The sequence below is a fragment of the Pongo abelii genome, chromosome 4 (genome assembly GCF_028885655.2).
Source record: "Pongo abelii isolate AG06213 chromosome 4, NHGRI_mPonAbe1-v2.0_pri, whole genome shotgun sequence".
Taxonomy (NCBI): Eukaryota; Metazoa; Chordata; class Mammalia; order Primates; family Hominidae; genus Pongo; species Pongo abelii.
Genome location: NC_071989.2, coordinates 99979317 through 99998352, shown reverse-complemented (window position 1 = coordinate 99998352; position 19036 = coordinate 99979317). Strand labels below are relative to the sequence as shown.

At 37.1% G+C, this 19036-nt stretch overlaps 1 long non-coding RNA gene across 1 annotated transcript in view; it reads right to left on the bottom strand.

Moving 5' to 3' along the window:
* Positions 1 to 256: 256 nt before the first annotated feature.
* Positions 257 to 19036, bottom strand: part of LOC134761490 (uncharacterized) — a 49957-nt gene continuing 31177 nt past the window's right edge. The window contains exons 2-3 of the long non-coding RNA XR_010140165.1: positions 2272 to 2378; positions 257 to 1576 (exon numbers count right to left, since the gene is read on the bottom strand). This is a non-coding gene — a long non-coding RNA (uncharacterized LOC134761490). The remainder of the gene's footprint in view (positions 1577 to 2271; positions 2379 to 19036) is intronic.

Sequence of the window (19036 nt, the reverse complement as noted above, 5' to 3'; positions counted from 1 at the left end):
GGGGAACATCACACTTCGGGGACTGTTGTAGGGTGGGGGGAGGGGGGAGGGATAGCATTGGGAGATATACCTAATGCTAGATGACGAGTTGGTGGGTGCAGCGCACCAGCATGGCACATGTATACATATGTAACTTACCTGCACATTGCGCACATGTACCATAATAATAATAAAATAAAAAAATAAAAAAATAAAAAAAAATTAAAAAAAAACAAACAAATTCCATTAGCATTTGCTTGTCTAAAAAGGATCTGATTTTTCCTTCACTTATAAAGCTGAGTTTTGCTGGATATAAAATTATTGATTGAAATTTCTATTCTTTAAGAATGCTGAATATAGGCTGCCAATCTCTTCTGGCTAATAAGGTTTCTGTTGAAAGGTCCACTGTTCATGTGATGGGATTTCCTTTGTAGGTGACCTTTCCCTACAGAGGGATCCTGCCTAGTAATGAGAAGAGGGACAGCTAGGTTACAGGGGAGACACGCTGGTCTTTTCTCCTTAGTGCACCTGCAACTTGCTGGAGTTGTGTTTAAAGCACTCAGGGTCTTTTTTCCTTCCCCAGTCCAAGTGCAGCAAGGGCAGTACCACTGCACTGGCAGTGGGAGAGGGATTTTCAGTTGCTTCTGGGAGTTCCATGTCAGAGAAACATGGAGCCACTTCAGCTGGGAATGTTCAATCATGGGGTGGGGTGCCAGCACTGTTGGCCTTAGCTTGGGGCTCTGCTTTTTGTATAGCAGGGGTCAAGGGCTTCCAGAGAGGAGAGAATGAGTTCACTCCATGTAGTTACTGTGGCATGCTAGAGGTGTGAGTGAAGACCTCAGGCTCTTTCTTTCTTACCCAGTCTGAGGGCAGCAGGGGCAGAACTGCTGCTGTGGTAGTAGCAGAGGGGCTGTCTGTTGCCTCTGGGAGACTTTCCCCAGGGAAACTCAGACCCACTACCAGTGGGCTCAGTTAGGGATGGGGTGGCTGATCTGTGGTCCTGAGCCAGGGGTCCTGCCTGGTGGAGTAGGGGTTGGAAGTTCACAGGAAAGAAGGACTTGATTCCTCTACATATGGTGACTGTTGAGTGCTGGAGGTGCCAGCATACTGACTAGGCCCTTTGTTTCTTCCCGAGCTTAAAAGTGGTTAGGGTGGTACCACTGCAGCTGGAATGATGGAGGGGTTGTGGGTTATCTCTGGGATTTCCTCCTCAAAAACTGTAGAGCTGCCTCCAATGGAATGAAATGTTTGGGTGAGGACAGGGTAAATGTGATGGAGTCCCAGGTCAGGAGATACTGCCTAGAAAGGAGAAGCAGGATCAGAGACCCATGTGGAAAATAGTCTGGCTGGTTTTCCTGTGGGGCTGTGTTGTGCTGGGGATCCATGTGAGTCCCTAGTCACTTCACACCCTCTGTAGCCTGTAGGCAACAGCAACAAGAGCTGAGATAGCAAAAATATGAGCTTGCCTCTCCCCATGGGAACTCCATCCCAAGGAAGCGCAAAGCTGCTACCACCTGAGAGCCTCAGTGGGGGAAGTGGGTGGAGTCTTGGGTCAGGAGGTCTTGCCCAGTGAAGAGAAGCCGGATTGGAAACCCACCTGAAAAAAAAAAACCGTCTGCTTTTCTGTGGGGTGGCTATGCTGTGTTGGGGAACTGCACCCAACCCGAGTCACCATTCACCCTCTAGTGTCTGAAGGCAACAGCCACGAGGGCTGTAAGACAATAAATATGGCATCTTGCCTCTCTCTGTATGGGCTCCATTCCAAGGAAGTGCAGAGCCGTTACTGGCCTGAGGGGACTGGCCGTGGAGTGGGCAGGTGGCTGGAGTCCCAGATCAGTCGGTCTTATCCCGCAACTTGCAGAGGCAAGGCCTGAAGTCCCTTGGGTCATGTGAAGGAGCCTGACCTCCCCCATTGCCAGAGCTCCAGCCATTAATGCTAGGATACCCAGGGATTTAAGGCTCCAGGGACTCCATATGTGGCTGAGCAGTGGCTCTTTCCAGACACCACAAAGCTCTGCATGATGGTATGAAGGCCCCGCTGTAGGTGGGCTTATGAGGGGATGTCCTGAGTCCAGGGTTGCAAAGGTCTGTGGAAGAATTATGGTTCCCCAGGGACTCTCACTCTCTCACCATTTCCCTGCTATGGGGAAGCCTCCCTTGGCTCCATGCCATTCTTGAGTGGGTAGTCATTCTGTCTCGCTACTCTCCATTATCCATGGGTTGAGTTGTTTCTTTGATGAATCCCAATGTGTCCTCTTAGATTTTTCAGTTGAAGATTTAGTATTTACTCACCAATTTTTCTTCTCTCTGTGGAGTGGCACTCACCAGCTGCTTCTAGTCAGCCATTTTGGCCCTGCCCCTCTGCTGATATCTTGATTTTGAACTTCTGGTCCCTAGAACTGTGACAAAATAAATTTCTGCTGTTTCAAGCCACCAAGGTTTTGAAGATCTATTGCAGCAGTCCTAGGAAACTAATATAGTATTTAAGAATAAGCAATGGAAGGCTAAACACTAGCTAATGTGGATAGTTGTAGGTTCTGATTGGGGTATATTCTTGTAAGTTGAGTCATTATTCTATGAAATTCAATTGCCAGAAAGAGAAAAAGCTTTTACTCTGAGGCAGCAGGGCCTAGATCAACCATTTTAGTTTCATTAACCTAAATTATCTTAAAAGAATACTCAAACATTAGCCCTAAAGGTAAACATCTCTTTCTAAGAGATTCATTCTATAAGAGGGGAAAATGTATATGATTATATTGCTGGGGTTTTTTTTTTTTTGCAGCTTTTGTGCTTTGATACATTTCTAAGTAATTTTTACATATCGGTTCAAATTTCTTCTAGATAATTTAGGAAACACATAATGACCTAGAAGTCAAGATTTGTTCCTTTCAATTTTCTGGTTGTTGTTGTTATTGTTCTCATTTTAAGGTGTCTAAGAAGGAAACAAATTCAAATAAGGCTATTTTTCCATCTTAGGATAAAATGCTACAACATATTTAAGTATATTATCTCATTAAATATTTTAAAAATTTGCCTCGTTTTATAAACAACAGCACTAAGAGCTAGATGTTTTAAGTAGGATAGTACCCTCTTATCTACAAGGGTTATCCCAGTGTATGCCTGAAACTGCAGATAATACGAAACCCTATATATATATATACTATGAACTTTTTCTTTTAATCTCATAATCAAGATGGCTACTAAGTGAGTAACAGGTGGGTAGAACATATGGAGTGGATACACTGGATGAATGGATGGCTGACATCCTGAGTGGGATCAAGAGGAATGACACAAGATTTTTTCATGCAACTTCAAATGTTTACTTCTGGAATTTTTCATATATTTTTGGACTGTGGGTAACTGAAACCATGGAAAGCAAATGTACAGATGAGGGGGGACTACTGTAACTTGCTCAAACATACAACCAGTAAATGGCAACTCCAGAATTCTAGTTCAAGTCTGACACTATTACTCTTAGCAGCTCTCTGCCTCACATTCTTTCAGCAAGAATTTACAGAGTACCAAATATATACCAGTCAATAAATATAAATATTTAACATTTTTTCTTGGTATCATCAAAAATAAGAGAATGCATAATGTGGTGTTTCTCCCTTCAAGGTGGCTATAGTTACATAGTGGATACAAGCATATTAGAAAAGATTTTGTTTCTATGAAATTAAGAGCAATTCATATTTATATTATGTCATAATCGAATATCCTGGGAAACGTGTTCTATATATGTGGTTATGAGATTACATAGAAAAGAACTATAAAATAGTATCCTAAAATATTTGTCATTTGTTAGAAGAAACAAAAATAACTTCTTCCATGCATTTCACCTACTGGCTTTGTGATACAATAACCCGAAAAAACCCACCCAGTACTTCTGACAGCCTGAGTCTGTCTGCACTACATCTGAATTTATTACTTGCCATTTATTATACTGCTAATAAAAACAATATAAAATACTATCTAGTCACATTAAATCTGCATGGAAATCTTGTTACACTTCAATAAATGATTTAACATTTTATTTTCTAAAATACTGATGTGGAATGAAGTTTACCACCATTTCTGTGAACTGTTAACTAAGTATTGATTGGACTAAAAGTTGCAACATTAACTGCGGGAGAAAAGCTTTTCAACTTTTTATGGTACAAAAAGGCACTGTGTGCTTAGGTACTTTTTGACTAAATTGATACAGCACAGCCATGGTTCAGGATCCCACATAATATTCATGAGTCATACAGTGATGTTTCTAGTTATTTTTACTTAATAAAAGTTGTACATGCAATTAAACATTTTAAAGTAAAAAATAACATTGGATGAAAATGAAACAATCATACCTTTGATCATTTCTTTAAAGTAGTTACATAAAAATGTCAACAATACATTAACCTAGTTTGAAGAAAAAGAAAGTAGTTTACATTTGTATTAAGCCATTAAGTAATTGGTTTTTGCTACTTAGAATTTCTGTAGTTGATACTATATTGTAGGGTTTTATCTACAGTTAGCCTAGAGTATATAAAGTGTGTGTGTATATAAATATATATATATATACATATAGAGAGAGACAGTATATAAAAATCTTTAAGCAAAAGTATTAAATGATTGAACAATGTTCTTCCTTTCAACATAATACTGTTATCAATATATAAAATATATTAGACATAACAACAGATTTTGTAGTTCTATTTAACATGTATGAAACTAAGGTTTAAGGTGAATGGCAATCACCACTTAGCTGTTTTTTTTTAAATCCCATCTCTATTCTAGACTTTATTGATGGCAAAACGTTAGCTTTCGTTCTATGACATACATACATTCTGTGATAGATCACACGGGAAATATAAGTTTTCTACACCCTTTCCATCTTAAATTAAATATATATCTACATATACGAAGCTGCAATTATTACCAACAATGTGGATAACTTCCAAAAATAAAACATTCTCATGATTTTTAGGAAACATCTTTAAAATGCTCATTTTATCAGAGAATGAGAAAAAATAATTCAAAGAAAGCTATTCAATATTCAGTTCCATAAAAACACACCCTGTGACTTGTCTATGTACTTATTTTGTCCAAATATTTATTTCATCTTTGTTATATTAATATGCTGCTCAAAAACTTAATATTCTTATTTGTTAGGAAATTAGGAAGTTGCAAAGAGATGTACTTTGTAAAGTAGGTCAAATACTGTATCACATCTCCCTTTGATATTACGGTGTCTAAATCAGACAAAATAGTTCTTATTACCAGAGAACTAGATGTCTACCACACATGGTGTGGTGTATGCAGTACATTGTATATGCATTACATTGTATATGCATTACATTGTATATGCCACCATTGTATTTGCAGTACATCTCTTTGTACTTTACAAAGTACACTTGGAATTTTATTTCTAGTACATAGGCTTCCATTTTGATAATCTTATTAAGGAAAAAATATGAGAGAAGGAGGAAGGAAGGAACTAATAATATCTAGAATTTCCCATGGGAAATAGGGGACATCACTGGTAAACAGCTTGGATTTATTTTAGGGAGTATCACATACCTATGTCCCTGCTTAAAAAAGGGAAAAAATTACGTGTATTATTTTCCTCAATGCTTAGGTTACCTCATCTAAAAGGCTGTTAAGTGATTATTTCTAATGCTGATTGAACAGAGAAGAGAAAGACATGATTCAGTAAGTTATTCGTAGTATGGGACAGAGCGGCCTTTCAAATTCTGCTGTAGTGCTGTTATGAAGAACCTACCCCTAAATCCTTATATGTGTGTAATTGTGTGTGTGTGTGTGTGTGTGTGTGTGTGTGTAGTGTATGTGCTTCTGTTTCAAATGGCCTACTCTAGGTCTAGAAGGAAATATGAGAGTCAAATTTGGTATATCTGAGTCACTATAGAATTAAAATATTATATGTTCACAAAGGTACATTAGTAAATGTACATTGTTAAAGCCACAATTTTTCCAAAAGCAAAAACTTCATCAGTGCCAACTGCTGCAAGATTATTATAGAGCTCTGATAAATGTTGACTTTGCCTTAAATATAGAGAAGGCATCATCATTGTTCTGCATCACCACCTTCACCTACACTTTCTGAGGTAAATGATTATCTTTTACTCTAATCTTTTTTTAGTTTTTTTTTCCTGGCAAGACCAAAGCAAATTTCCTCACAAAAATTTTTGGAAGGTAAACAGATAAGGATTAGATTCAACCTACAAACACCACGAGCTAATCAACTAAATCACCATCTCTCAATCACTGGTGAACTGCAAATTTCTATTTTCATGGCATTTCTCTTGTTGGTATTATCATTGACTCAAGGCAATAAAAGTCTTTCTCCAAGAGTGCACATTATGGATCAATTCGCCCACCAAGTTTGTCACTTACTCTAATTTAGGTACGCTTGAATTTTACATATTGTATAAATGAGATGCACAAAATTGGATAGCTAAAGCAATTATGAACCCATGCTCCACCTTGTTTCTGATCTCGAAGACTTTAAGCAGGCTTATGTGCATCAACCCTTCCTTGTATGTGAAACTGCTGTGATAAATCCCACACAGGAACTTGCTGTTTAGGTACCAAACTTTGCTAAGACAATGCCTTCCCATTCCTACCTCAGTGAATTATTGAAACTGGGATATCATTTGCCCCAAAAGATCCTTAAAAATTACCAGGGAGAAAGCATGGGTTTTGAAGTCAGACAGCTGCAGGAACAATTTCAAGCCCTGCCACTTACCAGGTTAGGGATTTTGAAGAAGACATTTGAATTACATCAAATTTCCTTTGATGTAAAATAATAATCATGAAATAACAATAATAACTTATTTTCCAGATTGTTGTGAGGACTGTACTACAGGTAAATAGGTCAAATACTGTATCACATCTCCCACTTATATTACAGTATCTAAATCAGAGCAAACAGTCCTTATTTTACTGGAGAACTAGGTGTCTACCACATATAATGTGGGACCACCATTGTATATGCAGTCTGTCATTGACAAAATGTTATTCTGTGTGCGTGACTGTACAAGCAATTGGCCAGTCGTTAATTTCTACTTTACATCAAGGCCATTAGGACCTCTGAGTGATGAGCAATAATTTCTACACTAAATAAAATGTCTCAGTTAGCAAACAGGGCAATGCAATTAATTACCAATTCACCCAGCAACAAAGACCATGAGTTAAACCAGGGAACGGTGGATGGCCTCTCTCCAAAATCAGTTATAGCAAAGATAGACTTTTCTTTATTCAGGCAGGCTACTTTGATTCTCAGAAGATTCCCTTAAGATCAAGTAAAGTCAACTAACATTAGCTTTGATTTTAAGATATGATTCTTTTCTGAATTCCGTCAGCAACTTATTGCTCTTGACACCTAAAATTAACCATCACCCAAGATTACAGTTAAGTTTACATCTACAAAGGCAAATCATTGAGGGGCAATCTTTCACATTTTCAGTGTAAGGAATGTTTACTAAAAACAAACAACATTGCTAGAATGATTAAAATAACCCAAAGCTCTAGCAGCAACTCTTAATGGGTTTTGTCATAAATTCCATGGACCAAAACTTTAATCCTTCACCTTTTTTTCTCCACTTACCTTTGTATCACTTACCTGATTTATCATGCCATTCAAATTTCAACCCAAAGGTTGTCTTTTACTGATCACTCAGCATAAAGTGGTCACATAATCTATTTGCATAGAATTTACAAGTAGCTGATATTATTTGTTCCTTTTTATTGTCTTCGTTCAAGACAATGTCTTAGTATCTAACATTGATATAACTGCTATGTACTTCTACTTCTTAAGGTGTTTTAAATCTCAATTTTCATGACATACTATTACTTGTTTTTTTTATCCCATAGAGGTCTAAAATCCTGAGTAATAATTCAGAGTGACCTCATTTCCCACCTCTTGGTGGTTTTAAATACCTAATTGTATAAAGTAACTCCTAAAGAAGACAGCCCTTCTATTTTTGAGAAAAGTTAATTTACTTACCAGTAATATGGTTTCCCCAAAGATCTATCATCCTTGGGAGATAAAAGGATAATATAATTTTGCTACTCCATAATACAATGATGATTATAAATTGTCTACTTTGAGCAGCATATCAGCTTTTCCAAAATAACTTTTACATTTTAAAAGTTAATATTACTTATTTCATAGATAGATAGACAGACAGATAGATAGATAAACAGATGCTTCTTGACTGACTATGGAGTTACATCCTAACAAAGCCATCATAAGTTGAAAATATTGTAAGCTGAAAATGTACTTAATACACCTAATCTACCATACATGATAGCTTAGCCTAGCCTGCTTTAAACTTGTTCAAAACACAGTAGTCTTCAGTTGAGCCAAGTTATCTGGCAACACAGTGCAATGTACAGTACTGGTTGTTTACCCTCCTGATTGCATGGCTGACTGGGAACTATAGCTCACTGCCACCACCTAGCATCATAAGACAGTGTCATACTGCATATCTCTAGCCCAGGAACAGATCAAAATTTAAAATTCAAAAAGGTTTCTATTGACTGTGTATGCTTCCACACCATCATATAGGTCAAAAATGGTAAGTCAAATCATCATAAGTCAGAGACCATCTGTGTATACACACACACACACATACACATACACAATCTTTTATAGATATGTAATTTTTTGTACAAATATATTGATAATTATCTCATGAAATTGATGTTTTAAAGAATACAGTTTGGGAGACAGTGGATTGTTGTTTTTATTTTGAATTTTGATCTAAGTATTAAAGATAAATTCTGCTACTTTTATTCTTTCTGTACCATTTGGTAACTAGAACTTTCCCATATGAACATGAAATAAGTACATGAAGACATTTTAATTCAGAGAATCATACTAAGTTATCATGGTTTTTGTTGTTTTTGTTTTGGCTTTATTACCATCATCTGACTTGTTAAAGCCTGGTTTGTCTTCTCATGAATTGTGTTTGCTCTGTTCTCCATCAGGTGTTAGAAAAACTGGATAGTAATTTTGGTTATACGTCTCAAAACATACCGATATCTACCAGAATAAGGCTAAAACAACTTAGAGAATAGATTAAATCAATTATAATGTGTTTACATTGTCCTATTGACTTTGTGCTATTATATATTTTATTTTATTTCATTTTCCCATGCAATAGGCAATCTAACAGCTGGTGTCTGTGGATTCTATTTCCAGAACATATCCTCAGACAATCCACTTCATTCTACTCCAATGCCACAGGGCTAGTGAATTCTACCATCGTCTTTGCCTGTTGCTGTAGCTTCATAATTCCTTGCTGATAGTTGTACACATACGATAAATTTTGCACAGATCATCACTCACTGCTTAAAATATTTCAATGGTTTACAAATTCCTCAATCTGATTTAAATGACCTATCTGCTACTTATTTGGCTTTTCCTCAACTTCTATCTCTTTCCCATCCATTTCTCCAGTCACATTGAATTATTCCTTTTTTTTTTTTTTTTTTTTTTGAAACAGGGTCTCGTTCTCTCACCCAGGCTGGAGTGCAGTGGCGTGATCTCAGCTCACTGCAACCTCCACCTTCCAGATTCAAGAGATTCTCCTGCCTCAGCCTCCCAAGTGGCTGGGATTACAGGCATAAGCTACCATGCCTGGCCACACATTGAACTATTTCTCCAAGCTATTACCTTTTACTGATCACCCCATGTAAGGTAGCCACATAACTATTTGCATAAAATATAGAATAACAGACATTATTTATTCTTTTTTACTGTCCATATTTTTCCAATAAAATATAAACTCAATAAATGCTATTTTGTTCTTTGCCATCTTGGACAGTGTCTAATATATAGTAGACAATAAATATTACAATTACAATTACAAGTGGTGAATGAATTATAAAAAACAAATTATTAAAAAGGGATAAAGAAGATGTTTTCTATTATACAATAATTTTGACTCTGTTAACAATTCTGAATAATATAGAGCTTCATAGTATTCAGCATTGTGAAATGCTTCAGCTCACAGCCATAGAAAATGCTCCCTATATTCCCTAATTCAGGACTGGAGGGAAATCATCCTCTTGTTATAAACAGAAACTATTTTTATGTGAATCATCATGTCTAAATTGTACTATAATAAAGTATTATTTCAAAAATAGCTTTGTCAAAATGAACACACTAGTGAACAGTCTTCTGTATATCACTACATCAATGGTACTGATAGATACTAATATATAATTATTTGAATCAAACTTTTGAAGTGAGAATCTTTTAGCAATTTTTCAATATTACTATTTCATGTTGAGTACCAGATGTCAGAAGAGTTGAAAACATGTTTATTTTGGTCCTTTGGTCCTTCAAGATTTTTCTGACTCAATATCTTCCTCATCTTGCATGGATATGTATTTAGACTCATTGAGTGAACAGGCTTTGAGGAGCAGCAATCTGCATACTTCCAAAAGAAATGATTTGGCCACCTGCACTTTTGGAAAATTGTAAAAAAGCTACAGAAGGCTTTCTGAGGCAGAAAATATCAATAAATAATATTTAAAGGTTTTGGATCTCTGAGGAATATAGAGCCTCATTAAGGTGCAAGTTCTTTAGAATGTTTAGAGAGAAATAGATGTGAACTCAGCTGGGTGATTTACAAATCTGGCAGAAAAGAAGTTAGTAAAGTTTAATGTGATTCTTATTTCAAAAGAAATATTACAATATACTTTTGCAATTTCCAAACTGCATGTTCAAATTAGTTTGGATTCCCAGTATTTATCTCTGTCTCTCTCTCTCTCTACCTCCCCGGCTCTCCTACTCTACTCTGCCATTCCCTGTCTTTGATTGTCAATACACATAAGCTATTAGAAGTCCTGGAAGTTTTCTAGATATACTATCATGTCATCTGCAAACAGGGACAATTTGACTTCCTCTTTTCCTAATTGAATACCCTTGATTTCCTTCTCCTGCCTAATTGCCCTGGCCAGAACTTCCAACACTATGTTGAATAGAAGTGGTGAGAGAGGGCATCCCTGTCTTGTGCCAGTTTTCAAAGGGAATGCTTCCAGTTTTTGCCCATTCAGTATGATATTGGCTGTGGGTTTGTCATAAATAGCTCTTATTATTTTGAGATACGTCCCATCAATTCCTAATTTATTGAGAGTTTTTAGCATGAAGGGTTGTTGAATTTTGTCAAAGGCCTTTTCTGCATCTATAGAGATAATCATGTGGTTTTTGTCTTTGGTTCTGTTTATATGCTGGATTACATTTATTGATTTGCGTATATTGAACCAGCCTTGCATCCCAGGGATGAAGCCCACTTGATCATGGTGGATAAGCTTTTTGATGTGCTGCTGGATTCTGTTTGCCAGTATTTTATTGAGGATTTTTGCATCAATGTTCATCAAGGATATTGGTCTAAAATTCTCTTTTTTTGTTGTGTCTCTGCCAGGCTTTGGTATCAGGATGATGCTGGCCTCATAAAATGAGTTAGGGAGGATTCCCTCTTTTTCTATTGATTGGAATAGTTTCAGAAGGAATGGTACCAGTTCCTCCTTGTACCTCTGGTAGAATTCGGCTGTGAATCCATCTGGACCTGGACTTTTTTTGGTTGGTAAGCTATTGATTATTGCCACAATTTCAGCTCCTGTTATTGGTCTATTCAGAGATTCAACTTCTTCCTGGTTTAGTCTTGGGAGGGTGTATGTGTTGAGGAATTTATCCATTTCTTCTAGATTTTCTAGTTTATTTGCATAGAGGTGTTTGTAATATTCTCTGATGGTAGTTTGTATTTCTGTGGGATCGGTGGTGATATCCCCTTTATCATTTTTTATTGCATCTATTTGATTCTTCTTTCTTGTTTTCTTTATTAATCTTGCTAGTGGTCTATCAATTTTGTTGATCCTTTCAAAAAACCAGCTTCTGGATTCATTAATTTTTTGAAGGGTTTTTTGTGTCTCTATTTCCTTCAGTTCTGCTCTGATTTTAGTTATTTCTTGCCTTCTGCTAGCTTTTGAATGTGTTTGCTCTTGCTTTTCTAGTTCTTTTAATTGTGATGTTAGGGTGTCAATTTTGGATCTTTCCTGCTTTCTCTTGTGGGCATTTAGTGCTATAAATTTCCCTCTACACACTGCTTTGAATGCATCCCAGAGATTCTGGTATGTTGTGTCTTGGTTCTCATTGGTTTCAAAGAACATCTTTATTTCTGCCTTCATTTCGTTATGTACCCAGTAGTCATTCAGGAGCAGGTTGTTCAGTTTCCACGTAGTTGAGTGGTTTTGAGTGAGATTCTTAATCCTGAGTTCTAGCTTGATTGCACTGTGATCTGAGAGACAGTTTGTTACAATTTCTGTTCTTTTACATTTATAGAGGAGAGCTTTACTTCCAAGTATATGGTCAATTTTGGAATAAGTGTGGTGTGGTGCTGAAAAAAATGTATATTCTGTTGATTTGGGGTGGAGAGTTCTGTAGATGTCTATTAGGTCCGCTTGGTGCAGAGCTGAGTTCAATTCCTGGGTATCCTTGTTGACTTTCTGTCTCGTTGATCTGTCTAATGTTGATAGTGGGGTGTTAAAGTCTCCCATTATTAATGTGTGGGAGTCTAAGTCTCTTTGTAGGTCACTCAGGACTTGCTTTATGAATCTGGGTGCTCCTGTATTGGGTGCATATATATTTAGGATAGTTAGCTCTTCTTGTTGAATTAATCCCTTTACCATTATGTAATGGCCTTCTTTGTCTCTTTTGATCTTTGTTGGTTTAAAGTCTGTTTTATCAGAGACTAGGATTGCAACCCCTGCCTTTTTTTGTTTTCCATTTGCTTGGTAGATCTTCCTCCATCCTTTTATTTTGAGCCTATGTGTGTCTCTGCACGTGAGATGGGTTTCCTGAATACAGCACACTGATGGGTCTTGAGTCTTTATCCAGTTTGCCAGTCTGTGTCTTTTAATTGGAGCATTTAGTCCATTTACATTTAAAGTTAATATTGTTATGTGTGAATTTGATCCTGTCATTATGATGTTAGCTGGATATTTTGCTCGTTAGTTGATGCAGTCTCTTCCTAGTCTCGATGGTCTTTACATTTCGGTATGATTTTGCAGTGGCTGGTACCGGTTGTGCCTTTCCATATTTAGTGCTTCCTTCAGGAGCTCTTTTAGGGCAGGCCTGGTGGTGACAAAATCTCTCAGCATTTGCTTGTCTGTAAAGTATTTTATTTCTCCTTCACTTATGAAGCTTAGTTTGGCAGGATATGAAATTCTGGGTTGAAAATTCTTTTCTTTAAGAATGTTGAATATTGGCCCCCACTCTCTTCTGGCTTGTAGGGTTTCTGCTGAGAGATCCGTTGTTAGTCTGATGGGCTTCCCTTTGATGGTAACCCGACCTTTCTCTCTGGCTGCCCTTAACATTTTTTCCTTCATTTCAACTTTGGTGAATCTGACAATTATGTGTCTTGGAGTTGCTCTTCTCGAGGAGTATCTTTGTGGCGTTCTCTGTATTTCCTGAATCTGAATGTTGGCCTGCCTTGCTAGATTGGGGAAGTTCTCCTGGATAATATCCTGCAGAGTGTTTTCCAACTTGTTTCCATTCTCCCCATCACTTTCAGGTACACCAATCAGACGTAGATTTGGTCTTTTCACATAGTCCCACATTTCTTGGAGGCTTTGCTCATTTCTTTTTATTCTTTTTTCTCTAAACTTCCCTTCTCGCTTCATTTCATTCATTTCATCTTCCAGGGCTGATACCCTTTCTTCCATTTGATCGCATCGGCTCCTGAGGCTTCTGCATTCTTCACGTAGTTCTCGAGCCTTGGTTTTCAGCTCCATCAGCTCCTTTAAGCACTTCTCTGTATTGGCCAAAATCTCCTTAAGCTGATAAGCAACTTCAGCAAAGTCTCAGGATACAAAATCAATGTGCAAAAATCACAAGCATTCTTATACATCAATAACAGACAAACAGAGAGCCAAATCATGAGTGAACTCCCATTCACAATTGCTTCAAAGAGAATAAAATACCTAGGAATCCAACTTACAAGGGATGTGAAAGACCTCTTCAAGGAGAACTACAAACCACTGCTCAAGGAAATAAAAGAGGATACAAACAAATGGAAGAACATTCCATGCTCATGGGTAGGAAGAATCAATATCATGAAAATGGCCATCCTTCCCAAGGTAATTTACAGATTCAATGCCATCCCCATCAAGCTACCAATGACTTTCTTCACAGAATTGGAAAAAACTACTTTAAAGTTCATATGGAACCAAAAAAGAGCCCACATCGCCAAGTCGATCCTAAGCCAAAAGAACAAAGCTGGAGGCATCACACTACCTGACTTCAAACTATACTACAAGGCTACAGTAACCAAAACAGCATGGTACTGGTACCAAAACAGAGATATAGATCAATGGAACAGAACAGAGCCGTCAGAAATAATGCCACATATCTACAAGTATCTGATCTTTGACAAACCTGACAAAAACAAGAAATGGGGAAAGGATTCCCTATTTAATAAATGGTGCTGGGAAAACTGGCTAGCCATATGTAGAAAGCTGAAACTGGATCCCTTCCTTACACCTTATACAAAAATCAATTCAAGATGGATTAAAGACTTAAATGTTAGACCTAAAACCATAAAAACCCTAGAAGAAAACCTAGGCATTACCATTCAGGACATAGGCATGGGCAAGGACTTCATGTCTAAAACACCAAAAGCAATGGCAACAAAAGCCAAAATTGACAAATGGGATCTAATTAAACTCAAGAGCTTCTGCACAGAAAAGAAACTACCATCAGAGTGAACAGGCAACCTACAAAATGGGAGAAAATTTTCGCAACCTACTCATCTGACAAAGGGCTAATATCCAGAATCTACAATGAACTCCAACAAATTTACAAGAAAAAAACAAACAACCCCATCAAAAAGTGGGCGAAGGACATGAACAGACACTTCTCAAAAGAAGACATTTATGCAGCCAAAAAACACATGAAAAAATGCTCACCATCACTGGCCATCAGAGAAATGCAAATCAAAACCACAATGAGATACCATCTCACACCAGTTAGAATGGCAATCATTAAAAAGTCAGGAAACAACAGGTGCTGGAGAGGATGTGGAGAAACAGGAACACTTTTACACTGTTGGTGGGACTGTAAACTAGTTCAACCCTTGTGGAAGTCAGTGTGGCGATTCCTCAGGGATCTAGAACTAGAAATTCCATTCGACCCAGCCATCCCATTCCTGGGTATATACCCAAAGGACTATAAATCATGCTGCTATAAAGACACATGCACACGTATGTTTATTGCGGCCTTATTCACAATAGCAAAGACTTGGAACCAACCCAAATGTCCAACAATGATAGATTGGATTAAGAAAATGTGGCACATATACACCATGGAATACTATGCAGCCATAAAAAATGATGAGTTCATGTCCTTTGTAGGGACATGGATGAAATTGGAAATCATCATTCTCAGTAAACTATCGCAAGAACAAAAAACCGAACACCGCATATTCTTACTCATAGGTGGGAATTGAACAATGAGAACACATGGACACAGGAAGGGGAACATCACACTCTGGGAACTGTTGTGGGGTGGGGGGAGGGGGGAGGGATAGCATTGGGAGATATACCTAATGCTAGATGACGAGTTGGTGGGTGCAGCGCACCAGCATGGCACATGTATACATATGTAACTTACCTGCACATTGCGCACATGTACCATAAAACCTAAAGTATAATAATAATAATAATAATAATAATAATAAAAGAAAAAAAAAAAAAAAAAGAAGTCCTGGAAGTTCTATGTAAAGAAACTTAACTTTGTCCCGCTCACGGTTGCTTTACCATGGACCCTACTAACATATGTATGCATAACACACTCTAGGAAATAATGCTCTACGTATTAATATTTGGGTAATTGAGATGCATTAGGATATAGAAAAGACTATGCCTGAACTCAGAAATTACTCTTCCAAGCTATCAGATGGAATTAAACAAAGCTTACAGATTTTACAGAGCTAATTGGAAGTAACCTTTGGAACTTACTATAAAGTCTTTGTTATCTTGAGTTACAGATTAAGTTATAAATTCATTTTCATTTCCTCGGAAATGCTAAAGCTTTTCATTTTGTATTTCTTGTTTTAAACCTGGAAAAACTGGTATTAATTTTCGGCAGAAAAAAATGAGGTTATAAAGCCTGTATTCATTCCAGGTTTACTCTTTTGGAGAATTAAAAACTCAAAATTCCTTCAAATTTATAATTTCTTTACTGTTAATTTCAACAAGTGTTTTCCAATTGCTCCAATAAATTTCAGAACCATTTCTACTTATGTAAGTACTGATAAAATTTTACATATTTTAAATATGCTTATTATTTAACAAGGTTTCTTAAGATTTATCTTTCTACATTTATATTTTGGGAAAGATTTTTATTCTTCTTTACCCTTCTATATGTATGGGGCTTTTTCAGGTTATGCTGACAGTACCATTAGAAGTCTAATTAACTAGTTAAATTTAAAGATTTACAATTGTAAGCCACTGAATTTCAACAAAATGCTGATATATTGATTGTCTATTTAATACAATTATGCATAATTGTGTATACTTGAATAAAAATGTCTCCAAGTCTTATCAATTTTAATGTGATTTTTCTCTCTTGAATTAATTTTGCCCATATGGGTAAACCTTCTTGGCCCAATGCAGGAATTTAAAGATCTTAGTACAAGTGAATGGGAATGATCATATTATTATACAATTTTGAGGTTATTCTAATTAATATTTACGTGTGAGTTACGTTATGATGGTTAAGTAATTGTCAAAAGTTTTTACCTGCATTAAGCAGCAAAATAAAAATGTTACTTTCCAATTGAGGTGATAAAAGAATTTGAGACGATAAAGACAAGCAATCTGATGCTGGGGATATGATCATTATTATCTGCTTTAGGAACAGGCTTATGATGATTATCATTTGACCTGCATATGCACCATACTTTTTATCATTATTTCTCAAAGTGCTGTCCTTGGACCACATAAAACAGAATCAATTGGGAATAATTAGGTTACAAGTCCAAGTTCTAGACCTACTGAATGACAGGTTGAACATTTAAAAATAATTCATTAGTTGCAGTTAATACACAAGGTTTTAAAACATAGCTCCAGTGAAGGGAATTTTACATAAGAAAATTACTACCTATTATTGGTTCAATAATTAAATAAATGAATTGGATGACAATGAAGATAAATCCACAATTATTTTTATTTTGCAAGATTAGAAGTTGTTGAAAACCACAATATAGTCAGTCCTGGTGATACACTGATAACAAAAAATTCTCCACAAAAGTTACAAAAATTCCAATATCTAAAAATGTAAATGTGCAGTAAGAGCTCTACTGTGATCTCAAGCATGGTATAGTAGTGAGATTTCTTGCCCAAATTCTAAATTAAAATTACGAACATGTTTACTGAATTGATATTTTTGTTTAGTATTGCGGATACTAGTACTCTGAAATCACTTATTTAGTAGTTATTGGTAAGCAGCCATTAGTCATACGTAAATGTTAAAGTCTAAGACCTTGTACAAACTTGTCATTAGGAAACAGCAAAGGGATTTTCATTTTGTTAGCATAAGTCATCCAGTCATTAATTTGATAAGTGGTTTACAAGTCATCCCAGTAATTTTAGCTCTCAGTTTTCTCATCTGTCCAGTGATGAATATATTCTCAGCTTAAACTACCTGCCAAGAGTTTTACAGAACAAAAACACAGAGTTAGCACCATGCCAGCCAGCATCCCACCCCTGTGTTGACACCACCACTGGCATGAACACACACGCAGATGCCAGTGACCCTGACCCCTACCACACACAGCCACTGCTGCTGGCATTAATGCACACATAGAGGCCAGCAGCCCTGTGCCTGCCAGCATCCTGCCTCTGCACTGACACCGCCATCAGTGCAAATACACACATGGGAAGCACAACTCCCCACCCAATGCCATCACCACCACCACTGCAAATGCATGCATGGAGGTGAACAGCTTGACTCCAGCAAGTTTCCCACCACAGCCAACAAGTGTGCACCCTACTCTGCTGTTGCTGTTGCTGGCATATATGGAAGAGCACAGATCTCACTGGCCCTGCTCTGACAAAGTGCTTTGGCTGGTACTATCCATCCAGGTGCTATGGCCAGCAGCCCAGGAACACCTCAGCCCCTCCAGTGCCTAATCTTAAGGTTAGGAAGCAGAGAACAAACCCACGGGCCTGCACGAATCCCCCAGAGTTAGAGTAGGGCAGTTGAGGATTGCTGAGCTGAACCTTGGCCCCTGAAACAAAGCTAGTCGACTGGAACCACTTCATACCACAATCAAGACCCAAAGGTATCAAAGAAGATAAAAGCAAAAATTCCAAAGTACAGCAGTTCCAAAGACTGAAGGAACATAAGTCCACACAGATGAGAAAGAACCAGTGCAAGAACACTGGCAATTTAAAAAGCCAGAGTGTCTTCTTACCTACAAATGACTGCACTAAGTTCCCTAGCAATGATTCTTAACCAGGCTGAAATGATTGAAATGACAGAAATAGAATTCAGAACATGGATAAGAATGAAGATTATCAAGATTTGGAGTGGTCAAAACCTAATCAAAGTATTCTAAGAAATACAATAAAATAATCCAGGAGATGGCCATTTTAAGAAACAACCAAACTGGTATGATAATGCTGGAAAACTCACATCAAGAATTTCAGAATACAATCACAAGTATTAACAATAGTATGAACCAAGCTGAGGAAAGAATCTGAGAGTCTGAAAACCAGTTCTCTGAAATAACTTAGTCAAACAAAAATAAAGAACAAAGATTAAAGAAGAATGAACAAAAACTGCAAGAAATATGGGATTATCTAAAAGATCAAATCTATGACTCATTGCATCTCTGAAAGACAGGGAGAGAAAGAAAGCAACTTGGAAAAAATATTTCAGAATATTGCCCATTAAAATTCCTCCAACCTATGTAAAAAGGCCAACGTTAAATTCATGAAATGCAGAAAGGCCCTGTGAGCTACTACACAAGAAGACCATCCCCAA